The sequence below is a fragment of the Coenobita brevimanus genome, chromosome 95, assembly GCF_032717465.1.
Source record: "Coenobita brevimanus isolate Jiangsu-jjx chromosome 95, ASM3271746v2, whole genome shotgun sequence".
NCBI classification, from domain to species: domain Eukaryota; kingdom Metazoa; phylum Arthropoda; class Malacostraca; order Decapoda; family Coenobitidae; genus Coenobita; species Coenobita brevimanus.
Genome location: NC_137048.1, coordinates 6,926,874 through 6,954,584, shown reverse-complemented (window position 1 = coordinate 6,954,584; position 27,711 = coordinate 6,926,874).

The window sequence follows — 27,711 nt, the reverse complement described above, 5'->3', positions numbered from 1 at the left end:
TACCTCCGCTAATACCAATACACCAGTCCTGTATGAAACAGTTAGACAGCCCTAGTATGTATTCAATATGGACGGTGGGTGTTAGCTCCGACGTGGTGACATGCAGAGGTGTGCGGTAGGTAGGAGGGCTACTGGGCCTTGAAAGCAGGCTGTGAAGCCTATGCCCAGAGTCAGTCACATAAAAAAAGAAAAAAACAACCTAAACCTAGAAAGAAGGAGGTCAACAATGCGATACTCCTACCAGTCCGTGTTCAATGGTGGATGCAGGGGTTGGGGTGCTGTGGGTGGATGCAGGGGTTGGGGTGCTGTGGGTGGATGCTGGGGTTGGGGTGCTGTGGGTGGATGCAGGGGTTGGGGTGCTGTGGGTGGATGCAGGGGTTGGGGTGCTGTGGGTGGATGCAGGGGTTGGGGTGCTGTGGGTGGATGCAGGGGTTGGGGTACTGTGGGTGGATGCAGGGGGGGGTACTGTGGGTGGATGCAGGGGTTGGGGTGCTGTCGGTGGATGCAGGGGGGGGTACTGTGGGTGGATGCAGGGGGGTACTGTGGGTGGATGCAGGGGTTGGGGTACTGTGGGTGGATGCAGGGGTTGGGGGCACTGTGGGTGGATGCAGGGGTTGGGGTACTGTGGGTGGATGCAGGGGTTGGGGTACTGTGGGTGGATGCAGGGGTTGGGGTACTGTGGGTGGATGCAGGGGTTGGGGTACTGTGGGAGGATGCAGGGGTTGGGGTACTGTGGGTGGATGCAGGGGTTGGGGTACTGTGGGTGGATGCAGGGGTTGGGGTACTGTGGGTGGATGCAGGGGTTGGGGTACTGTGGGTGGATGCAGGGGTTGGGGTACTGTGGGTGGATGCAGGGGTTGGGGTACTGTGGGTGGATGCAGGGGTTGGGGTACTGTGGGTGGATGCAGGGGTTGGGGTACTGTGGGTGGATGCAGGGGTTGGGGTACTGTGGGTGGATGCAGGGGTTGGGGTACTGTGGGTGGATGCAGGGGTTGGGGTACTGTGGGTGGATGCAGGGGTTGGGGTACTGTGGGTGGATGCAGGGGTTGGGGTACTGTGGGTGGATGCAGGGGTTGGGGTACTGTGGGTGGATGCAGGGGGGGGGTACTATGGGAATAATAGGATAAAAAAAGAAAGTGCAACGGCTCTGCATCCTTTCCACAGCACTTCTTCGTGATTAGCACCACTTTCCAGCGTTAATTTCTTGGTATGACCGAGGATTTAGGAGTGAGAGGTGGAAATTTTAGGCCACGTTAGGGAAAAAAAGGAATAAGACAGTGTAAGGTGAGTGGGGGGAGGGGAAGAGGAAGGCCGAGGATGAGATGAGGGATGGGATGGAGAGGTGTATGAGAGGGAGGGGGATGAGTTAGAGAGAGGGCAGCCTGAATGAGGAGGATGCAGTAGATAACATGGAGGTGATTCGTTTGTGTCCAACTCTTTCGGGATTAAGGCATCTGGAGAAAGATAGACAAACAGAGAGACAAACAGACAGACAGATAGATAGATAGATAGACAGATAAACAGATAGATTTAGAGATAGATAAAAAAATAGCAAATTTTCGCGGCCGCCAGAAAGGAAAAAGTATTGCCCTTTGTACACATAGCCTGTTTTAACTACTTCACTCTGACGTGTTTTATATTATGTTAGTCCCACCGCCGGACGACTTTATTCAGGTTTACTGAGATTTCTAACTGTGTGTGTGTGTGTGTGTGTGTGTGTGTGTGTGTGTGTGTGTGTGTGTGGTATTTCAGCCCTCACCAACCCTTTCACCACGAGAGGCCTGTCAGGAAGTGAACAGAATTGTCTGGTGGTGCTAAAAATAAAATAAGATATGCCGTAATGAAATAAATGAGTTAAGTAAACAGAATTATTGACAGGAATAAGTTATACAGGTTTATCAGTACCATCTTGTTTGCATTTGACTCGACTGATAAAGCCTTGGAATCAGTGGGTAAGCGATACTGAAGAGAGAGAGAGAGAGAGAGAGAGAGAGAGAGAGAGAGAGAGAGAGAGAGAGAGAGAGAGAGAGAGAGAGAGAGAGAGAGAGAGAGAGAGAGAGAGAGAGGTAATGAAGGAGTGGGAGTTATATGTAAAAACAGTATCTCCTCACACCTCACGTTGCATGGACCTCTCCCCAGTCGCAGTTCCAACACCTTAGCCCACGTAATATTACATCCTCCACGCATCATTTCTCACATTGTCGTACCGAACAATGACGTGCTGTAATGTACTCTTTGTGTTCCAGACGGCTATACGAAACTCAGGAGATGATTTTTGAACTGGGGATGTTAGCTATAGCCTTCATTAACTTCATTACTAAAATTGGGCCAAAGATAAAAATTAATTGGGACTGGGTATGGTTGAGAGAGTTATATACTGGATGGACAGGGGCTGAGTTTTGATGCTGTAAAAGCATTTCTTCATCTCTCCTACATCGTTCCACTCTCTCAGTTCCACAGCATTATCCTCCTGTTCTCACTTAACCCTCTCATGGTGGGAAAAACTTGACTATTCCGTTCTAGCTAACATAAGGGGATTTTACGCAGGAGACAGTGAGCCACAAGAGTTTGAGTGCTAATGCTTGTACAGTCTACATCAGAAGTCCTGCCGCCTCGCCTTATTTTACCTTTACGAATTTAAATCAGTGAGTGAAATCCATATTCTTTGACACTTCTGCCAATGGTATGTGGCCAAATGAAGCAATCAGCATTTTTTTTTTTAATGGAAGAAAGAACCAAAGGCCAGGAGTCTACAAAATTATTCCCTCCAAGAAAAAAACAAAAACAAGATAACAGAGAGCCAAATTCAAGATCGGTAGCTTTGGAGTCGTCACACACATTTACAGGATTCATGAAGAGGGAAGCAGGAGAAGAGACAGGACTATTGACGTCGACTTTAATCCATTCAAGGTCGGCACAACTCGAGCACTTTATTCTAGCTGAGGGTAAGTCGTGGGAACCTGAGTGTTAAATGAATGAAGCCAGGGTTGAGCTTTGATGTAGGGAATATATCTCCACACGTCACATGCATCGCTCATCATCCCCCTCAGCCCCACAACTGCTCTCTTGACACTACATCCTCCTGGGTGTGGTGGGAGGAAGGGCGTGATTGGCGGGTAAGGAGGACGAAGTGGGGTTGAATAGGGTAGGCAAGAGACATGGTGAGGTGCGGTGCGGTGAGGAGGGTGAGGGAGGTGCGACGGGGTAGGGTGGAAGGCGAGGTTGGTGGGTAGGGAAGGTGGGTGGGATTGGGTGGGGTAGAAAAGTGGCAGACAGGGGGAGGAGAGGTGCGGGAAAGGGGGTGGGGTGAGACAGGGATGTGGCGTGAGGTGGAGGGGCATGGGGCAGGGGGAGGCTGTGTTCTGTGTCGCAGCTGCCAGTTTGTGTCCATCATCATAGAAAAAGACCAAGGCTTACATTAACCGTCTAACACACACCTCCTCTCTTTATTCTAGTTTTCCTACGACCAGGCGAGTTTATTCATTTTAGGGAAATCTTTGAAGTTGCTCTTGTTGTTGAAGATGTTGTTGCTGTTCTTGCCCCAGGTTCATCTGAAACCTGAACACAGTGGTTTTCAGGCTATATTTGTCCTTCAGCATCATCATTCCTCGGAGGAGAGGGAGGGAAATGAGGGACTTTGACATAATCTTACACTGGGGCCGCCTAGTTATATCGGTGCCACCACGTGAAGGCGTCCCCCTCCATCACCTTTTCGAACGAGTGTAGACTTTATTAGCCTCGTTACTACTAAATGCCTTCCAATAAAGAGGGAAGTACGTCATCGGAGTGAAGAGTTTAACTGCCTGTCAACCCCACGATGGCCATTAAGGTGGACATTCGTTTTGTTGTTGTCTCACTTTTCCTCGCTAATACGACCCGAGGGAGAGAGAGAGAGAGAGAGAGAGAGAGAGAGAGAGAGAGAGAGAGAGAGAGAGAGAGAGAGAGAGAAAATACACAACATAAAAAACTAGTTCGAGAGGAAAATGATCATAGCTTGTATCTGTTTTGTGCAGGAGGGACAAGGAAGGCAGCCTGGAGACTCTTCCCGCGCCTGTGTTCTTCCAGCAAGAAGAATTGTAAGTTATGACAGGGAATGAATCGTAAATATGTTTAAGAATTATGCACCAGGACCCTGACTGTAATAGATTTCCATTATTATTATTATTATTATTGGTGGTGGTGGTGGTGGTGGTGGTGATAGGAGTAATAGAAGTAACAGAAGTACTAGCAGTAGTAGTAACAGTAGTAGTAACAGTAGTGTAACAGTAGTAGTAGCAGTTGTAGTAGTAGTAGTAGTAGTAGTAGTAGCAGTCGTAGTAGTATCTGTACTTGAAACCCCCGGATCATTTGAACCTAAACCCCGCGCACTGCAGGCCTAAGTTACCCTTGTTTTGCAGTCCACCATCCTCCATTCGGGAGATGGGCAGCTCCATTGCCTGGTCATATATCGATACTACCACATGAAGGCGTCCCTCTCCAGCACAGGGTGAAGAGGGGCAGTGAGGAAACAAACTGAATCCGCCAGCCTGACACCTTCCCAGGATCTGGTCCCTCTTGTATAAACATTCTCGAACAGCTTTTAGTGTATGATTGCCTGTTTTGTCTTTCATTTCCACTCCTACGTCCACTATACACTAGACAGCCACACCTGAGTGATTATTAAGGTGGAGAAATGGCAGCAAAATTCATGTCTGGTAACAGTTTGCTGGTATAAGTACTTGTTTATCCTTCAGGTTGGTTGAGATCCATGGTAAGTACGGACCAGACTCAGGAGGGGAAGTGCTCCTCCCCGGTAACAACTGTCCCTGACGTAGTTTTGTACCCGCGCTTACGAAGGAAAAATAATGCTTTGATGGACGCGCGCGCATGTATGAACCAATTTCCCATTTTTTTTAAAAATCATATTTTAATCAAATTAAGTGAAGTAGAGGGGCAGCCAAGGGGTACACCTGATGTCTTTGAGAACAACAGGTCAGAGGTCAAGGTCACGGCTAAATCAAAGTTTGATCCAGCAAGACCTGTTTAAACAGCTTATATTTGATTTAGACCAAACTTGGTGGAAGAGTTGAAGGTCAAGATTACAGGGCAAAGTCAAAGTTTGATCCGCGTGTATGTGTGTGAACTAAATAATTAAATAGTTCTGATCGGCTTTTAACCACACCTGGTGGGAGAGTTGAGGTTTAACCAAGAGGTTAACCTACTGTTTTGAAAATAGCAGGTCATAGGTGTAGGTCACACGATAAGGCCAACCCAAATAGTCTGTATATGAATTACACATAATTCTGTAGAATGGTCCGGATCTCAGTGTTGAGAATAATTACTCGAAAGTCAGGATCTTAGGAAACAGTCAAATATCAAAGTCAGAGGACACAAATAGCTTCGATCTGATTAATCTGGAGCAACTTGATGGAAGGCCTATGGGTCAGGCAAGAATGAAGTAGAACAGTTTTGAGAGCAATAGTTCGAAATCAAGTGTCCGACCCTTAGACCAAATGGTGGCGCGTGTGTTGCACTCTCTGAGTGCTTATTTTTTATTTTTTTTTTTTTCTTTCTGGCCTACAGCAAGCCATTTAGCTTGTCACACAGTTTAGAGCCTCTTGGGCATTATATCATGTGAATGGATGGTGGGTGTCCTAGCCATCAACAGGATTTAAAAATCTATTTTCCTGTGGTTGGATAGGAAGCCCTCCATCCATTCACTTGATATCAAGTTGCTTCAAGCGACTTTACATTGAGTGACAAGCCAAACGGCTTTTGTAGCCCATGAAACTCGTTTCCTATGCTGGGTGGCAACCATGTAACCAAATGTTCGCCTGATGGTCTAAAGAGTTAAGACACTCCCGCTGGATGTGTTCCGTGAGAGATTACATCAGAGAGGTTTAGGATTACTGCTCAAATAATACCACCCAGGGAAACACCAGTGGTCAGTCTCACCTCTACTATCTGGTCCGGGTGACGTAACCTCCAGCCAGTACGCTGCTGATGGTGCAATAAACACTGGGTAGAGAGTCCTACTTCCTACACACGATTGTATTCGGCGTAAAAAGGAAACACTCCCTCGTTGTTAGCTCTTTCAGTCCAGTTATGTACTTTCCACATTGTTCTTGCTAATTACACACAGTTATATTCACCCTAGGTAAAATATTTCAACTAGGGAGATTAAATATAGCTTTCCATCACCAGCTCACCACAAAGCGTCTCCCACAAGATAATTGTAATCGTCTGGCGGTAGTGTGTGTGTGTGTGTGTGTGTGTGTGTGTGTAAGAGAGAGAGAGAGAGAGAGAGAGAGAGAGAGATGCAACATGTAGCCTAACTTTATGGATAAACCTCTTCAGAGCGAGCACCTGTTTTTTATTTTATTCATGACACTGACAGACGATTTTATTCAGCTTAGTAGTGGTCCTTGGTGAGTAATTAAGGAGTCAATGGACGTCTTTGTAGTGAAAAGGTACTAGTCACTTTGCACAGATGACTTGTTTTATTGCACCCGCTCCTGGAATGGGAGATGTGAATATTGTTTTATTTGACGTGTGTGTGTGTGTGTGTGTGTGTGTGTGTGTGTGTGTGTGTGTGTGTGTGTGTGTGTGTGTGTGAACAAAATAACGAGTTTACCCAGACTTAACAGAAGAGTTTAGGCACGTCCCAGCAGCTGAACTATTTTCCTTTAGAACAACAGGTCAAAAGACACGGACAAAACTAGGTCAACGTCTGAGTTAGCAAGACCAATTACGGCAGTTATTATGCGATTCAGACCAAACTTAAGAATTGTGGATATGTGGAGAACGAAGGGACTCGAATTTGAGAACAATTAGCCAAAGGTCAAGGTCACAGGACAAGTTCAAAGTTCGACCAATGTGTTTGTGTGAAAAAATGAAATAACTTTGACCTGAAATGAAGCAAATCTGTGGTATGAGTCGAGGAATAAACCTTTAGTTTATGAGATCTACAGATTAAAGATCAAGGTCGCATGGCAAGCTCAACATTTTTAAATATCCCATTTAAATCAAACCTGGTGGGGGGATTCAAGGTAAGGCAAGGGTAAAGTGATTTGATTTTGAGATTCATAAGTCAAAGGTCAAGGCCAGAAGGAAAGCTTAAATATCAAGGTCGCATGACAAAGTGAACTTAAAAGTTTTGAATCGATTTGGACCAAAGTTAGTGGAATGATTAAGGGTCAGGCAAGAGTGGAGTAGTTCGATTTTGGGAGCAATCGGTCGAAAGTCAAGGTCACAATGTAAAGTCAAATGATCGGCTCTAAGACCAATATTTGTAGGGCGCAGGTATTGACGTACACTTATTGCCGGGCAGGACGACTTACAAGACTGAAGGTACTTAGAGATAGGAGAGGGCCACTGCTGAGGAAAGTGAGCTGATACACCCGCCTGTACAAAAACTTTATTAAGGTAGGTAAGGTGTCAGATAAGGGAGTACGAGGACATGAAAAATAGAATATTTCCTTTCTTTTAACTTGTGGCACCATCGCATCACCACGCTGGCACTCGTTTTAAAAGCTCTGAATGCTACACATGATCATCTGGCATTATTCTGCTGTTATAGTATTTTCTACAGTTTCAGTTTTATTGCTTTAGAATAACTGCATTTGCGATGTAAAGACGGTCTTTGAGGGTAACTGCAGGTTTGACTTTACATTTCTTCTAGATTGCCTGACACCCCCTGACACTGATGCAGTTGGGTTATGTCCCCACATCCCCCCCACGATCTACGCCCAAGGAAGCAGGTGTTGCGCTCTCCGGGTGCTTTGCTTGGCGCTTCATATAGTCTGCTATAATTATTCCTATTCCCACTACGGTGCTATATTGGTTTACTGTCAACACACTAACTTATATTAGTGACATGCAAGAGCATATCAAGGTGCAATAGGCAATAAATCGTTGAGGATGAATTACTACGCATTCTCCAGTTACTTAAAATACGGTCCTAAATACGAGAGAAGACCGTGATTGGGTTTACGTGGGCAGCCAGGCAGGGAGTAAACAGACAGGGGCTGGTATTCTCGTACGATATGTAAACCGTGACATCCCTCCCTTTCCGGTTGATTTTTGCTTCTGGTATTACGAATCATTTATATAGACTACGTCGATCTTGCAAAGGCATAAATACCATACAAGATCATAGGAAAGCGTACTATACAAAATAATAAAGGTTGAAATGTCAGTAACCTTCCAAACTCGACGAGGATGCGAGAGCAAGCAAGGGTTCGTTGCCGCCAATTACGTAACACCAGGCAGCCGCTCCGTGCATAAAGAAGTGTGCCAGCTCTCGCCATCCACCGTCACTCCCTCTCTCATTCCTGCCTCCCTACGCTCCCTGTATTTACCAATCTTTCTCTTCATTTTGCCAGTTTCTCTCCATGTCACATCCCTGTTTTGTTTTGATGTGACTAGCCTATTTCCTGGATTGCTGACGCAGAACCATACAGCTATAGAGGGGGTAATAGGTCTCGTTGCCAGTTCTCGCCAGCCCCTTCCCCCACTCTGTCGTTTCCTCACTTGCTCTTCTTACGCTAATCTCTGTCTCACTTCTATTTAGCCTTGATCTTCCTGTCCGTTTTGCTGGATTTTTAACATCAATATATTGCTCAAGATAGGGTGGTATTTTTGTTCAGCTTGCCACGTCAGTTCCACTCGTGGCACAGTTGCTTAGCGGAAGGAAGGGTTGCCATGTTGCGCAAGATCAACGGAGCGGAGACAGCTGGCTTGCTTTCTCCCCTTCAGTACCAAGACTTACTTTTGATTTTATTCTTGCTTCTTCTAGGCGGTTTTATTCAATTCTGGCGAGACTTTCAAGGGAGAGGTTAGACGTATTATTAACAAGAGTTCTCTCTCAAGTTTAATATATTCTTCTGTAGGTAGCGCGCGCGCGCACACGCACACACGCACACACACACACACACACACACACACACACACACACACACATATATATATATATATATATATATGTGTGTGTGTGTGTGTGTGTGTGTGTGTGTGTGTGTGTGTGTGAGAGAGAGAGGGGGGGGGGGCTAGGAATGCCTTTGTCCTCGACCACACAAATGTTTCTGCTGCTCCCGATGAGAGATTGTGAAAGACGGGAAGCAGTCATTCACCTGCGATAGGCTAATATGCTCGTTCGTAATGGAATAGATATGTAGGCCATGGTGACTAGACATGGTAAATGAGTGTGTGCAAAGGCGAGGTACTGTATGAATGTTAATGAAGCTGGGGAACTGCGGGATCCAGCTGGTTTGAAGATTTTTTTTTTTTCTTCATTTTTAACGAGGGCGTGTCCGACAAGGGTTTGACACCCCTGTTCTCTCCCAGTGAAATAATAAAGTCGTTGGTCTGACTCTGTAGGTGATAATTATAGTGTGTGTTAGCGTGGATGTATGTCTGTGAGGTGGAGTCTGGATTCCGGAGCTTGAGTGGTGAGTGAATGAGTGTGGACCATTCTGGTGGGCAGACAGCGGTTAGTTTCCCCATCATTTTCTTTTCTTTTTGAACTCAACCTTGTCCAGTCCTAGAACAGAAATGAGGAATGTATGATGATGATGTGTGATGATGATGAAATTAATAGTTTAAGAGATTCGGGGTGACGAAAGCTGTAAGAGGCCCTTATATTACAGGATGATAATTATAATAATGGAAAATAAAATGCAGTATATGATGAGCTTAACTCTCTTAGGCTGCTATGATACTCTCTGTTGAATAAATCATTTGACGTTAGCTGGAACAGAATACTGGAGTTGTTCCAGCTTGAGAAGGTTCGTTACATACTCGTAGATCGTCACTGCACTGTCCGGTAAACATGCAGTCACAGCCAAGCTTCTACCAATGCTGTTTCCCTGAAACTCCGATTAAATTTCCCATCTTTCCATCTTGAATGCTGAGTTCCAGATTGAAGATTAACGCAAGGAGCACCCAGGGAATGCAATACCCATCCGCCCACCGTCTACAAGCCAAGCGTCTGACTTTGCCCTGTGATCATGACCTTTGACCGATTACTCTCAAAATCGAATCCCCTCAACCTTGCTATATCCTGAACACTTCCACAAAGGCGAGCAGAAATTTAACTGTTTAATTGACCTTGCCATGTGACCTTGACCTTTGAACATTCCCTGTGACCTTGGCATTTAAGTGTGTTCAGTGTCGAATTCCTTTATTTTTGCCTTACTTTGAACATTTCCTTATAATCAGGTCTTAATCAAATGAAAATGATTTAAGTTGATCTTGCCATGTGACTTAGACCATTGACCAATTATTCTAGAAAAAAAAAAGTTCAACCCCTTGTCTGAATCTCAACCCTTTCACAAGCTTGGTCGAAATCAGATCAAAGCAGCTGTAGTTATTTCGTTCACACACAAACACTCGGGCCCGGCTTTGACATTGCCCTGTGCCCTTGATCTTATTGCTCTGAAAATTGAATCCCATCGTTCTTGCTTTACCCTTAACACTTCCATCGGGTTTGGTCTAAATCGGAAACAGAACTGCTGAAGTTGATAGTGCTAGGTCAGACTTTGGCCAAACCCTGTTACTTTCACCTCTGACCCATTCTTTAAAAAATATATCGGCCCTATTACATTTTTTTAATTGCATAAAATCTGTTTCCAAACACACACACACACACACACACACACACACACACACACACACACACACACACACGCACGCACGCGCGCGTCCTGAAAAGCGCCCGTTCGTGGATGTCATAGTAGTAACAGCAGTTGCAGCTCCAGGCTCATTTGAACGTTGACCCCCACCATTGTTCTCTCGAGGGATAGGAACGGAGCTGAGGAACGTGTGTATGGCAGGGCAATGGAGTAGCTCAGATATATTGGTCTCCCCAGTGGGTGAGGGATAAAGAGACAGAATGGTGTATTATTATTATTATTATTATTATTATTATTATTATTACTGATACGACTCTGGACATAAACCATATACAGTAATTTGTTTCCCGAGGCGAAGCATTCCTTTTACGTGACACACACCTTCCCATATCGCCACTTCGACGCAATTACCTACCGTCCATATTGAATACAAAATGACAGATATGTTTTTATGACATATCTAAGGTCTTGTGGAATACCAGTGAAGTTGTTTTAATGACTTTCAAATAATACAACTGTTCCTTACCCAAATTTGGGATCGTACTCGTTTCTTTCAAACAACAGATCACTTCTCCAATTACTGTGTGTGTGTGTTCTCGCTGTCTTCATGCCTAACTATTTTACAGGAATGGGCAATGCAGGCTCGGTATGTTCCTTCCTCTGTTACTATTTTTTCACACATATCTCTAAACTTAGGAATAGTTTTGGCAAACAGAACTGTCATATGGTAGCTGTGCGTGCGTGCCTGTGTGTGTGTGTGTGTGTGTGTGTGTGTGTGTGTGTGTGTGTGTGTGTGTATCTTGTCAAGGAGAAAAGAAATGTGGGTCACGAGAGCTTCCGTCGCACTAAGTATCCATAAGCGCATCAGTATACATTAAAGAGAACCTCCTGATGTATGCATGTAAACACTCTCAGGTTGCTGGGGCTCACTCGCAACTGAGTAATTTTATCTGGGCTTTACTGAAATTAAACTCTAGAGAAGATGAGACTCTGAGTAGGTATATGGTGACAGCATAAATACATACAGGCTTTTACACACATTAGTAGTTGAATATTATGGGGTGGGGTTAGCCTGAACAAAATACTAATGTTGTTGCGAGTGTTAAAGGGTTAAGGACTATTCTGTGTGGCGATGGAGGCTTTCTAATATCTCTTCCTTATCGATTTGCTGTTATATACTACACCTGGATGCTATTTATGTCATTTTATACTAACGTTGCTGTTGCTGCTGCTGTTGTTGCTGAGTAAGACAAGTCTGTCTGGCCTAGTAGACTAGATGACGACGATAATCATTCACTTATTTGATGCAGTACTGCCAATTTCTTCCCTTTTCTGTGCTTGCCTTCCTCTCTTCGTATTTCTCCCATCCTTCGTGTCACATTTTACTGTTTTCCTATTCATTTCAGATGGCACTACACTGAGTGTCAGACCTAATGGCTTTCTGTAACTCAGGAAACCATTTACAGCGCCAGTAGTAAACATATAACCAAATAACAAGCTGATGTGGAACCTACTGTACTATGGTCCCATTATTATCTGGGTGGCGTCCACCCGGACACCAAACCTTCACACTCTTCCCTGCATCTCGCTGTGCTGAGGGACTGTCTGCTGCAAGGAGGCATTGGTTCACTGCATCGCACAACCCTGCAGGGGTAGTTGCCTAATACTGACAAGCAGATATTTAGGCATAATACGCAGAACAGATCTCTACAAAAGAACCATAACGGAGTCTCAAAATCCACCAAGAGTATGCCCCTAAATGAAATGACAGGGTTTAGTACAACTGTGGGCAAGCAGCTCTGTTATGATGAATACAATCCGCCACGTTCTTACGTTGTGCATCCCTCTATTCCACAGGCGATATTTTATATTATATTATATAATAATTCATTAGTGTTATAATCGAGCTGCTATTTCTGCCAGATCTTAATGAGCAAAGGAAGTGTGGGACATAGTAAGGTACCCCGGTAGCGGAAGGGAGTCAAAGCTCGTCACCTTCACATGTCGGTGGGAAGTGTTGGCTCTGTATTGTTGTGCGTCTCATACTTGCCCGGGGCTTCAGTAAAACCATATGCCGCAGATAAAACAATATCGAAAGTGCTTGCTTTACCTGGAAGAAGCAAGGCGAAAATAAAACCTGTTTCCTGGTAGAGCTGCACTTCTTAAAAAAAAAAAAAAAAAAAAAAAAAAAAAAGTGAGGCACACCCCTCCTTGGAAAGCAGGAGTAACATTCAGCGAAGGTCAGGACCCAGGGGAAGGTAATGAACAGTTTGAACAAATTTCGGTTTAGTTCAATGCACAAACACACATTAAAAATTCTGCTTATACACTGTGAAAACACTAAAACACCGTACCACCGTATCGTCAAAAACAGTCATATATCACTACTAGTATTAACTTAAAAGCACACACACACACACACACACACACACACACACACACACACACACGAGAGAGAGAGAGAGAGAGAGAGAGAGAGAGAGAGAGAGAGAGAGAGAGAGAGAGATTCCCTACTATTTAATATTCCCCTTCTTGCATCTCTCATCGCCACGCCCTCACATCTCTCCCCCCTCTCCCCACTACACTCTTGGTCTGTAACTGAGAACTCTATCAAATGACCGAAGCGGGATGAAACAGACCAACAGCCAACAGGTCAGAGTGGGGAAAGTTACTATAGGCGGCCTGCCCTGTAGTAAACTGAGAGGCTGATGATGATAATGAAGATGATGATGATGATAATGATGATGATGATGATGATAATAAAGCTTTGAATGTAATCCCTCTATCTCTCACGCAAACCCTCCTTCACTCATAATAATCTCTCCATTTCCCCCAAACCTCCTCACCTCTTCCCATTATAGTCCATCCACCGTTCATATTATAGCCCCTTGTATAACCTCCGCCTCTCATATAGCCTCTTCGCGCCATAGAATCCCTCATATAGCGCCATCCACCCCTGACTTACCCCCTGCACCTCTCTAACCCTTACATAATACCCCCACCCCTCGTAATCCTCTTACAGTAACCCTCCATCCCTCATCGTATAACCTTTCCTCTCTTGCCATCATCACTCTTCCCTGCCTTGGCCTATCCCTGTGCCTGCCAACCTGTGCGTGCGTGGTGTCAGCGGTATGGGGGCGCCTACAGCTGTCATATCAGGAGGCACTAGAATGTCGCTACGCACACAGCACTCTGCAAATCGCCGGAGAAATAATGCTACCTCAAAATAACCCTCCAAAATAAAAACAAAACTTCTTCAGAATCTCTAAAATATATGATCAGTTTCTAAAGCAACACTAGATTCATGCGACAGACATTAAATTTTTGCGTTAGGTCTGGTGGCAAGGGAGCTACATTGGCAACCTGTCCCTCACGCCTAGCAACAGCGGAGTGTAATCGTCCTACACTGGCAAGCTACCCAGCCCTCCTCGTGGCGCCTGTGTCCGGGGAGTGGGCGCTCAATATTTAGCCATTATCGGGGCTCACACTCCTGCCCCCACTCCCTGCCTTCCCCTCTGCTACTTATATAATTACAGGTGAATTTTTTTTTCTTGTTAAATCGCTTCTAGTGTTCGTGCAAGGTGCAATCGTCTAAAAACAACAGTCTTTCAAGGTGGTCACTGCCAATACTTAGCAATTACGAGGTCTCACACTCCTCCCTTCCACTTCCTGCCTTCCTCTTTGTTACTGCCATAATTACAGATGTCATTTTTACCCACATTATAAGCTTACAGTTTTCGTGCATGCCGTAATCGTCTAACAAATAAGAATTTTTCAAGGACGTCGCACTCAGTACTTATCATTCCCGGTTTTCACAATTCTGCCTCCCACTCCTTACTTCCCTCTCTGCTGCTGCTCTAATTACAGATGGTATTTCTTGCCAGTAAACTGTTTTTAGTTTTCGTGCAAGTGGTAGTCGTCTAAAAACAGCAGGCTTTCAAGGACGTCGCTTAATACTTTCGATATCAAGGAGTGTCACGCTTCTGCTTCTAACACCCTGCCTCCCTCTCTACTACTACAGTAATTATAAATGTTTTATTTGTTTTTTAACATATTTCTGCTTCGTGCAAATTAAAACAGTGAAAAATAAATCTTTCATGGACGTCATTTTCAACATTTAGCTATTACCAAGTCTCACACTCACTCATCCCTCTTCCAACCTCATCCTCTGCTACTTCAGTGAGCACGGATGGCATGTCTTCTCATTTTAACCATTCACAGAGTTCTTACAATCTTAATGGTCTAAAAACAATCTTCTTTCAAGACGTCACTTTCCTTACTTAATCATTATCGGGTCTCACACTCACACTTCCCTCTCCCTGCCTCCATCTTTACCAGTGTAATAATAACGACGTCATTTCTATCCAGTCCAAGCGCTCCCAGTTTTCGTGCTATTTCTGACCAAAAAAAAATATATATATATTTCCCCTCTGATGCCTCCCTCCCTGTTACTGCTATAAATAATGATGACATTTCTCCATCCCACGGCCGGAATAGCTCTATTCTGTTACAGATGACACTAGACAATTTTCTACAGCTGAGAACGAATCATGATAGCCTGGGTCAGAAATGTCCCCAATAAACATCTCATAGCCGGAACAACTGGAGCATTCTACTGGAGCTTAGCTAGACAATTATATTCAGATGAGTCGTAAAAGCTTGAATTTTAACCACTTTTAGGTTTCTTGCAAGTCGTATTTTTTTTATTAGCAACAGACTTTCAAATGAGTCAAACTAATAGCGGCATGTTATACTGAGACTCATCTACTTGTTACTGAGGCCCCAGATGGACTTTCTCCCTTTCTTTCATACCCACCCACACTTTCATTTCTTGGAGCTTCATGCTGTTTTCGGGTGAATGTTATCTGTTGCGATGGAATCAACCCGTGGCGTCATCTGTGCTGAACCTGTATTTCAGAGCCATGTGGGAAAACATTCGTATCAAATTATGTCATATGGTGTAATACATTTATGCAACTGCTGGTTATCTGAAACACGTCCTTCAGACACCATCATTCTGTTGTGTTCTTAGTAACTTTTAGGAGAGCTATTTTTAATTATGTGATAATCAAGTGTGATATGGTGATAGGCTATAATACAAACACTGCATTTTTTGCGGCCATTCTCATTGACCTTTAGCATTATACGAGTAGACATAGATAGACGGTCAGATATATATGATTTACAGTGGTGTTGGGGTTAGGTAGGGGCGCCCATCATCCACTCACTTGATGTGTCTGCCCTCCTCATCCCTATTTCTCCCAACTTTCTTGTCACCATTTATTATTCTTTCCACTTCAGGTGGTTCTCCACTGAGTGACGAGCCAATTGGTTTCCTGCGCCACAGGGAACTATTTACAACGCTGGGTGGTAATCATATAGCCAAGTAGTGGGGTGACGTGGAGCATGCTATGGTGCCAATGTTAACTCGGTGTAGAGACACAAATGTGGCGTCCACCCTGGAACCAAACTTCTACACCGAACCTCGTTCCTCGTTTTGGCGAGGCGTTGTCAGCCGCTTATGGGCATCGGTTTACTGCATAGGACGGCCTTGGAGGGGCGGTTGCCTGCTTGCGGATGATGGGACTCCTCGATCAAACAGACTGGGGTAGCACAACAATAACAACAGTTTTGGTGTGAGACATAGTAGGGCAAGATGTCGTCATTTACTACTGATAAGTTCATATTCCACGTCGCAACCCCAGCTGGGCTTCGTAAATCCTGATCAGATCTAAGCCTGAGCTGAGCGTCTTGTGAGGGGAAGTAGGTCACACAGATGTTTACTTGATGGACAGGTCTGTGTGGGTGAGCCTAAGCACCACTCTGAACCAACCTGTCCCCTTACTTATGTGACACTCCCACCACACCACCTCACCTCACTCCATCACACCTGCCTTCCCACCACACCAACCCTCGCCACATCATCATATTAAACGAGCCCTCCCATCATCATACCAGCCCTTCCCACCACACCACCACACCAGCCCTTCCATCATAATATTCCTCCCTCAACAAAAGCACTCCCACCACACCATCCCTTCCACCACAGCATCACACCAGCCCACCTACCACACCACCACATCAATCCTATCATCATACCACCACACCAACTCTCCTACCCCATCACCACATCAACCTTCCATACCACACTACCACTCCAGTCCTCCCCAGTTACCACCGCCACCACACCACCACACACCTCTCCCACCACACCACATCTGCCCTCCTCACCGCACCACTACACCAACCAGCGTGCAATAAATAGCCAGATATGAATTGCTTATCAGAATATCTCAGTAATCTCTAATGCCACTAAGAACAAGGATCCATTAAGGGACTGACCCAGAGGCGCAGTGGAATATGTGTAAATTAACAGGGTAACATCAAGCGTCTTATAAACTTTCTTAAGCCTGAGTTGTGCGTAAGACTGTTTCAGTATATTTACATCTTAAACCATACATCCACCATACCATTCATAACTAAACTACAGCCAGTGGTAGTGCGAAAAAACACGGAAAACAATACTATGTCCAATAATAGAAAACTGCAGTGGAGTGTCGCGTATCCTGATAGGTGGTGAAGTCTATCGTTTTCTGTGGATGCGCTAAAATATTTTATTCAAACTAAAAGACTGTTTTGTTCAGCTGACGGGAATTCTAGTTGTCAGTGGATTAAAAACAGTCTCGAATAATCTTTGAAATGTTCGAATTTTCCATAGCAAAATAAAGAGTCTGGATTGAGCCTGACCAAAACACTCGAGTGGTTCCATAGCAGGGACAGAGTTAAGAGCCTTGATAAACACTATCCCTGTATCATAAGCCCATTAATTAGAGGCTGTATATTGTGTTTTATTCTCACTAACAATAAATTATTGCACTCAGCTAATGGTAAAGGCCATGCAGTGAAAGAGGTTAGCGTGTACACCATATTCATTTTACTATAGGTACCTCCAGGCGATTTTACTAAGCTTATAAGTGGCATTTCGAACTGGAGGGATTAGATATTGCCTTCTTTACCTCTCCATAGCTAGACGATTTTTCCCAGGTTCAGCTAAAATCGTCTTAACAAAATGAATAACGCATCATCGGCTTGAGTGGATTATTGAAGGCTGTCTCTACCTCCTCCAGTTTTCAATAATCTAAGCTGAATAACATCGCCTGGTGGATGCATGAATAAATCAGCAAAATACGTCATTAAAGGGAAAGGAATAACGGAAATAAGTGCATCCTCCCATTACGGTTATTTCGACATGGGGTGTGGCACTGACCAGGGCCGGACGCACAAACACACGATTAATTTCCCGCCATAACTGTGAGTCGTTATTTTCAGGAAGATCAAGGAAAGGGCAGCACTGAGTCTTTCCATGTCTTTTGTTCCTGTCAGAAAAAAAATCTGGTCATGAGAGGAACATTATCGTAGGTTTATATACTGCCCTTGTTCTACCAGGAAGGAAGAGGAAAATAGAGTGCAGAGTATTTCAGTGTCTCTGGCCCTCCTGCAAGAATAAATCAGAGTTACGGCAGGGAACTGATCCTAAACAAACCCACCCCAGAGAAGCAGGGGGAGAAATCTAATGGTCGTATTTAATTTAGCACATTTTAACAATGAGATGAAGGAGTCTAATGAGTGAGAAGGTGAGAAGGTACAGTATGTCATCATCTTAACTTGTCTACTTGCTTAATGATGGATGTAGGCCCAGAAACAAGGAAAGAGAATATACCAAGCTGAGGAGAACTAACAAAAGCATGTCCAGTGAAATGAGCTTCACAGATATGCACACATCATTCAAGCCTCTGGAATCCTGGCTGCACCTCACAGACTTAACCATCTACTCTCTCTCTCTTTCTCTCTCTCTCTCTCTATCTATCTCTCAGTGTGCCTCAAATATGCCTGTCAAACAAAATCAGTCCGTTAACTATCAGGCAGAGAAAGAGGGATGAAGGGAGGATAATATTTGTCTTGTTCTCCTTAATCACTACATATCCAGCGTCTCAGTATTTCCGCACATTACCAGCTGACACTTCAAGGCATAGGTAGGCGACACCCCCTCTCCCACAAGCCGCCGTCTGTTGGTGTAAAAGTGAATTAATGAGCTTCAAGAAATGGCTGCCTAGTGTATGGCCAGAGTATGATACTGAAGAGGAATTGGAAAGTAATGCTTGAGGATCTCTCTCTTTCTCCTTCTCTCTCTCTCTCTCTCTCTCTCACACACACACACACACACACACACACACACACACACACACACACACATAGGGTATAATGACATTGATGCCAATGGCTATTATGTGCAGTAAGTGAAAGGCATAACAGTAGTATGTGATATATACATTCAATAATATATTACAATGTTAGCTATAACTACATAATACATAAGCAATAACAATAGTATATATGTTTCTTACAATCAGTATTTTACAACGATACTGACTATAATTACATATGACATTGGCCACACCCTCTACCATATATGATATGATATTATGACTATGGCTATAATTACTTAATAATAGTGAGTGATAGATCCTGCTATGACATTGTGACATTGGCTGTAATTCCCTATGACACTGAGTATAACATCAACCACATACGTAAAGCAGTAATTAAGAAATAATAGTTCTTTGATATACAACGAATATGGTATACTGACCATGTATGATAATATACTCTAGTCTTTTGTTGCATAATGAACATTTACTGTATGATCAATCGCTGCAATTCACTTGATTTACTGATATCGTGCCTTGTAATAAGTCGTTGCACTAATCCTCAGATGTGTAAGGATTACCTCTAGTGAGTTTTGTATGGGGAACACTGAAATATTAGCGTATATTACGGCATTATTTTATCATAGTAGTATTGCGGTGGTATCACAGTGTTGTGGGAGCTTTTGCTATGGAAAGTTTTCTGTTCTGGTACAATAATATTATTTTAGTATAACTTTATACAATGAACACACAGTATGAACCTATAATAGCCAAATAATACTCAAGGACATGCTGCATTGATAATAAATATAAATGTGTATCTCCACCCGCCACATTAGTTCATCATACTCCGTATTTTAATTATAATGTCCATGGCGTTGCAGTGTTCGTCAGTGCGCTCCCACATCATCCTTTGTATGTGTTTAATTCAAAGTAATGGCCATTATTTAAGATTATATTGAGTCTGATTATTTTTTTGCCTTCCTCAACCCGTACATTTTTGGCCAGAAGGCTGCCGTCTATCGAATGAACAGTATATCAAACTTTCCCAAATCCGTGTGGGAAGTTTTATTTTTTTGGTCAATATTCTTATCCTTATTCTTTCTTTTTAAAAGGTAAATGACCATTTCTCAGAGGCTATTTGGCCTAGAGCCTTCAAACTTTGTCAGCTGGGTCCACCAGCTGGCCGCTTCATCTGGCAAAATTGGAAGGAATTCGATTAACCGGATCTCTGGATATTATCCAGAAAACAGAAAACCAAATTGTTGACATTATCTCAGAAACCACTCAGGCAAGAAGCTGAAATTTTTAAAGCACATTCCCTTTGCGGGGGAGCAGACCTGAAAGGAGTGTGAACTTAATTAGATGGATATCCTCCGAGATCGCCTAGGGTCAATTATTGGGCTTTCCCGGATATTCTGGATGTCACCTAATTTTCCGTGAAAGAATACTGCTAGAGCCACCAAACTTGGTGGATTTGTAGACCTTGATAACTTAAGGTCACATGCACAGGATTGGTGACCTTGGCCCCAAGCTTTCTTTGTAGCTCGGCTTCTAGTAGGCAATGGCTGTGGAAGTTTTTATCAAAATTGTCCTTGGACAATTTTACCGAGTTCTAGTTATCATCATCATCATCATCATCATTATTATTATTATTATTATTATTATTATTATTATTATTAGTGTATTATAATTATTATTACTGTATTATTATAATTACCCGGTATTATTCACACACACACACACACACACACACACACACACACACACACACACACACACACACACACACACACACACACACACACACACACACACACACACACACACACAAAAGTGGTCGCGCGCGGGTGAGAGAGTTTATCAGCCTGGACGTCGATGGAACTAACCCAGTGGCTAAATGCATACAGTATCAGTGTCCATCATAGTTACCACTCGCTATGTAATTCCAGCACACCTCCTATTAGGCCATAACGAGTGATATAGCCATGCAGGTGCAGTGACGTTCAGGTGTGCCAAATTTCAGGTGCGTAGTGGAGGAGGTGGGGATCAAATGGGAAGAAAAACTGTCTATTGTCTGAAATAATGTTAGTTGTTTTCCAGGCTGGGGAAGGGAACTGTGTGAGTTTTTTTTTTTAACAGAAAATGAACAAGGAAAGGAAAAATAAACTAAATAAAAAGACAATCCATTCGCCAGATTACAGGTGTTCTCCATCTCATAAAAAAAAAAAATAAAAGTAACAGCTGGACTTGAACTGCTGAGGGTTGAAGTTTGGGGGGAAATCACTCCGGGGAGAAGCAGTTCGGGGAATAGAAGAATTCTGATTGGCGGAAGTTTTTCAATATGGCAGTGTGACAGTCCAATCATGGGCGCTGCCAGATGCCTGTGTAGAGCGGGGGAATGCGTGGAGAGGTGGCACAATGGACGAAACTTAGTGTGATCATTTGCCATAAAAGTATCTGTAAAATAATTAATGCAAGGGAGGCAAAATTCCTTCTTACGTAGGAGAGCTAGTTCATTTGTAATTGCTGGGTTATTAACAATCCTTATGGCTTTGTTCTGAATTTTATCCAGTTCTTTTAGTGCAACTTCTCCACATCCACTCCACAAGAGTGAGTTTCTGTATTGTTCAAGCTGCCTCTTCGGACCTTCCATAAGATCTATAACATGTCACAATAACCAACCCGCTATTGCGATCATACCATCACTGAATGAGAGAAGTCTAGTTTTTATTCAATATGGACGATGGGTATTAGTGTCAAAACGGTGACGTGTGCAGGTGTGTGTCACGTAGAGGGACTGGTGGGCTTCAGGGGACGGAGCATCAATTCTAAGCCCAGAGTCAAGGAAAAAAAAAAAAGAAAAAGAAAAAAGAGGGTGCTTGGAGACTGTGTGGGCGAGGGCGCTAGTTTTGTGAGTCTGAGAGGTAAATAGAGGAGGAATGTGGGCGACGAAGAGTTAAACACCTTTAACCAGACGCAGCATTTTACTGCTTTATTTTTCCTGTCACCTGACGACATTATTAACATTTGGATAGAATTTTGGAAAGGAAGGAAATGAATATAGTCTTCATTACCCATTTGACCATGAGAGGTGTAGTAAACTCGTCTTGAGGTAGGAAGAACAAAACCAAAAAAACGTAATCGCAGAGAAGAGTTTAGAGTCGGGTTGAGGCTGGGTGAGTGTGTGGGGGTGTGGTAGGGTGGGTTGGTAGATGAGTGTGTGGCGGTGTGGTTGGCTGGGTGGCTGGGTGGGAGTGAGGTAGGGTGGGTGGTTGAGTGGAGGTGAGGCAGGTTGGATGGATGGGTGGGTGGGGGTGAGGTAGGCTGGGTGGAGGGAGGAAGCCATGCCAAGTGTGGATAATGGAGAGAATAACAACTTAACGACCATATCTAATTATATATCTTGCTCTTAGAATCTCCAGACCAGTTTTTTCAGCTCAGGGTATATCGTACGAAACAAAGGACTGATATATAACCTTCATTAACCCCTTTCCTAACGAGGTGCACACTTCAAGCTTAAGGAAACAGTCAGGTGGCAGCAATAGGAAGCAACAAACACATATCACCGTACTGAGGTGTTTAATTAAAGCAGACAATTTTTTACCAGCCTAATAGTCGTGTTTTCCGTAATCTGAACCATCCGTCCTTGCATTGTGCCTCTGTCTAGTAAATGTAATTCTCATATGTACAATCAACATCAAAAGTCCTGTCCCCTACCCTGTTTATTCACTCCTTGCCCTTCGAAAATCGGTGTGGTGGATCCGCAACAAATGACACTGATAGATTTATTTGGTTTCAGATCAGTGTGGCAAGGAATTCCACCACAGTGATATACCAAAGTCAATGGATACTCGTATTTTTGACCCTTTCACCTCGATTACATATTTCTTGTTATCTTGTTACTTTCAGACGGGTTCATTAACCTTAGGAGAGGTTTTTCAGACTGGTTGGATGGATGATGATGATAATGATAATAATAATAATCCATACATCCATCATCCAATCCTACGCTGCCCCATGAGGAGAGTAGGAGCCCGGGGCTAGACAAATTGGTCCTGACATTTAAGATGAGAGTGACCAGCCTCACTCATCCCTGAGTGGCATTACGTGAACAATAACCCTGATCATCCCTTGGATATAAACCTTCACCGACTCAATCCGACTGGAGAGCCTTAATTACCCACTAAACCACCAGGCGCCATAATTTGGTTATATGGTTACCACCCAGCTTAGTAAATTGTTACCTGGTGTACAGGAAACCATTCGGCTTGTCACTCAGTGTTGAGTCACCCATAGGCAGAAGGAAGAGGAAAGAATGAAGGACAGAAAAACAAAAGAGGGAGCGTAAAGTCACCCGTAGGCAGAAGGGCGTGGAAAGAATGAAGTAAAGGAAGACAGAAGAGGAAGGAAGGAATGGAGGGAGGAAAGGAAAGGGCAGACATCCGAGAGCAACACTACACTGAGTGAGTGGATGGTAAGCGCTCCCACCTACCACAAATAATAATAATAATAATAATAATAATAATAATGATAATAATAATGATGATAATGATAATAATAGTAGTACTGTAGTAGTAGTTGCAGTAGTAGTAGTAGTAGTAGTAGTAGCAGTAGTAGTAATAATAACAATGAAATTACAGTAATAGTAGTAATAGAGGTTGCAGTAGTTGTTGTAATAATTTGTCGACTGTACATATGAGTCACAATTACATTTATTCTTTTAATTAACCCCAATTTTTCCCCAGGCCACGACACGCAGGCAGTGATTTTATAGGCCCGGTCCCTATATAAGTTCTAAATACACCCGGCCTACGGTAGGGAAAACCTTGCCTAGAGGTTTCATGGCCAGCCCGGAAATCAAATCCGGGCTTCTCTGTGGCGGGCTGAGTGTGCTTCTGATTACAGCCCAGCCACCCCCAGGGCGTGGGGGTGGAGTGGAATACCGATGAGATGTGAAGGCAGGAATTGGTGTCGAACGGGTGAGGATAAATTTTTTTTCTTTCCCTGCCACTCTGAATGAAATTTGGCAATGCACTGTAGGTGGCGGGAAAGCGATGGACAGGTGGATGGCTCATGTTTCATAACCATGCTATTCGTTCCCTCGGCATTTCAGAATTCTGTGATAGTCCAGTAATTGAATTTGCAAATATGAAAGGACAATGGCACATCAAAGCCAGCTGCTTATGCAATACCCATGGCTGATTCGACTCACCCTCAGTCAGTCTACATTCTTGTTGCGGACGTTACAGGACCACGTAATTGCCAGCGTCGCTCTGTGGCTTTTACCCTAACTTGACCTAATACTGCCATCTATCCATCTCTCATGTCGAGTTGTAACAATTGATTAACACTCCAGTATAGTGCTAGTCACGAAGAAATGCTGCGAAAAGGCTCTAGGACTATAGTATTGTCTTATTCTGCCTCTGACCGACGTGAAGAAAACTGCCAAAGTGTGAAAATCTGGGCCAAGTTAAAGCGGGATAGTACATATGTTCTGTATGCGGCCGACTTGCATACGCCTGACTTGGGTGGGCAGCCATACACACACAAGCAGCGGGATTCGTCATGACCCACGTCCCTGGGAAGTAGTGGAGTGACCGGACTGGGGACACCAACGCTGCAAAGAGGGGATCAACATTTACCTCTTTCTTGTTCTTGCTGGTGATGGATGAGTGACTGAGGCCATCAGAAGACAAGAGGTGATAGATCTTATTTGATGATGCTCTTAATATGGCAGGATACGTAGAGTAGGAGCTGCAGGAGAGAGTCTGGGAATGGCAGGAGGAAGTAATGAGGGAAAGTTTAAAAGTAAATTAAGGTACGACGGACGTGATGATCAGCAGCAATCAAGAACGAGGCCAGATCTGTGTGTGTGAATAGACGAGAGGATGATCTGAAGCAAGTGGACAGTTTTAAGAATTTAGGAAGTAACATGTAAGCGCTAAGGATGTGATGCAGACGGATTATTGAAATACATTTTAAGGAACGTATTACGTATTGAAATACATTTTCAAAGTGTGTAATGCATTTGGTATTTAAATACTAAAAATGTATATGAAGTAATGTATTTAACATCTAGTTAGGTATGATTTGTAATATAAGGTATGATTTGTAATATAAGGTTAGTATACGGGGACTGACTTGCTTTGGTAACAGCGGCAACACGAAGCCTAGATGGCCAGTCTGCAGCGAACTCTGTAACGTAGGGTCATCCCCGGTTGTTTAGCGAGTCGTAGGGTTCTATTCCTGCACACTACAGTCAGAAGGTTCACTCCTAGTCAGGATTAGAGTTTAATCAGGAGGTGCACACGCACTCAAGGTGCACTCCACACAGGTGTACACTCAATCCAAAGGTGCGCTCGAATCATGTGCACATCCAGTCAGGAGACAGACGCCAGTCAGGCGCTTTTATTTTGCCTTTTTTGTTTTTCCATGTCCCTTTGTTTTGGAATATTTTACTACAAGGTTAACTACATCGTGAGGAGATGTAATCATGAGGTAATGTAGGATGGACTTGTCGCCTATACGACTTTCATTCTAACTTGACAGATCCCTAAGCCCTTTCAGTTCAGTTGATGGCCAGGTGTAGTCAGTCTGGAGGCTTGATCTGATCAGTAACCAAGAAGACTCATTCCTAACCTACCTCGTAACTAACATTCAGAGAATTGGATACAATAACGAATTAGTATTCTCAAATAGTGGATGAGGCTCAGTTCTGCCAGATGAAAATGAACGGTGCCTTATTTGTTGCGGGGACAACTCTGTCTGTGGTGTAGGTGTGGGTGTGGGTATGGCAGGAGAAGTAGGAAATAAATAAATGATGAAGGGAAGACAGTGATATCGCTATGCCCTCCCTGCGACACACTAGTGACAGCCGTGCGGATTGAAAGAAGAATATTTTATATCGATCACCCTGTTTCCATTGTTCACTTGTCTCAGTAGTCCCCGTATATACCATACACCTCTACGTGTCACCACTCCGGCGCTAATACCCACCGTCCATACTAAATACATGCTAGGGCTGTGTCATATAACGCTAGTGCATTGGTATTAGCGGGGGTATTTTTACGACATGTCGGCGGGTGTTCTGGTAGATCAGTTAAGTCTGCTTTATGAAATTCAAATCCTTCAACTGTTCCCTGCCCTCGCTGAGATTCGAACCTGGGTCCACCAATCAGATTTCCTCACAAATTAAGGAGAATACCTTCCTAATAATGCGAGGATGTGAGTACCTTGAGCCAGTATTCCCTCCAAAGTTACCAAATCACCAGTAAAAGGATCTGCCCTGAAAAATCAGCTTCTATCTCGAAAAAAAAAAAAAAGACACTTTTCCTATTCACCTCGTACGCTTACGTGTGTGTGTGTGTGTGTGTGTGTGTGTGTGTGTGTGTGTGTGTGTGTGTGTGTGTGTGTGTGTGTGTGTGTGTGTGTGTGTGTGTGTGTGTGTGTGTGTGTGTGTGTGTGTGTGTGTGTGTGTATGTGTGTGTGTGTGTAAACAGTGGGCGAGTGAGTGAGTGAGGAGAGTGAATGAGTACGGAACATGTTAGTGACTGAGGAGGGAGTGAGTGTGTCGGTAGTGAGTCAGTGAGTGAGTGGCGAATGAGTGACTGAGTGAGGGACTGGGGAGTGAATAAGTGAAGGAATGAGTGAGTGGAAAGTGAGTGTTTTAATAAAAGAAGGGGTGAGTGAGGAATTTCTGAGTTAACGAGTGAATAATGGAGTAGGTAGTGAGAGTGTGAGTGGGTAGCGAGTGACTGTGAGTGGGGAGCAAATGAATGAGTGAAATAAAAGAGAAGGGAGGAAAAAGTGAAGTCAGTGATGGGGCAGAATGAGTGGAGACAAAATACGAGGGTTTGAGAGAGGAAGCGGATGTTCTAGTCGTTGATCTGGATTTGCTGTTGCTCAAACTGTAGCTCAGATGACTTTCTTTGTCAGATCTTTTATCTTGGCTAATTTCTGCGTCCTGAAATTATTATTATTTTTTTTTCGACACTTCAGTATCTGTGGCCAGTAAAGAATTATCTCTAGTTTTTTCCTGTTCTGTGTCATCACTACCATACACCTCCATTCACTCTATCTCCACTCACTGTCTCGCTTCATGTCACCCTTCTGTTGACTTGAACTACAAAGTCCCTGTGTTGAATGAAAAAAAAGAAAAGAAAGAAAACTACCTCGAAAAGCTCAGAAGCCGGCATCAAGTTATTCTGCAAGAAATGGAAAAACGCATGCAACTGCACACCGCCGGATACCGGCTCCGTAGAGCACCAGTTCATCGGACGTACCTGAGGCAGAAACACTCATGTGGCACGAATGACTTGCCAGTTTAATGCCATCAACCCCGGGGCGTATTTTTAAATATGACTTTTTTGCTGTACCTAGACGATTTTGCTCATCTTGGGAGAGTAACTTAATAATGATAACAAAATTAAAACGTAAAGACGCCATCTTACAGCAATAGTTCAAGAACTCCAAGGTCTGTGGCTGGAAAAAGCTAACAGCATCAGTAACAAATTGTACTCTTACCATAGTTCTTTTATTTTTATTTTATTTATTTTTATGTACCCGACTCCGGACACAGACATGGCAGCTTATACCTTGAGGATCAGGAGTCCTCCTCTGTGCCACACACCCCTTATGTCACCTCTTCGGCTCTGATACACAACATCCATATTGAGTACTTGCTGGGGCTGTTTCACTCAGGACTGGTGAATTGGTATTTGTGGGGGATTGATCAGGGACATATGGAAGATCAGTAAGGTCTGGTTGGACGATATTCAAATCACTAGATGGTTCCCTGCAGTAGGTTGGTGTCGAACTCGTGTCTTTTCGATCAGCAGACCATTTTCCTAACCACCTGGCCACCACATCCCCCCTACGGCAAATTACCTCCT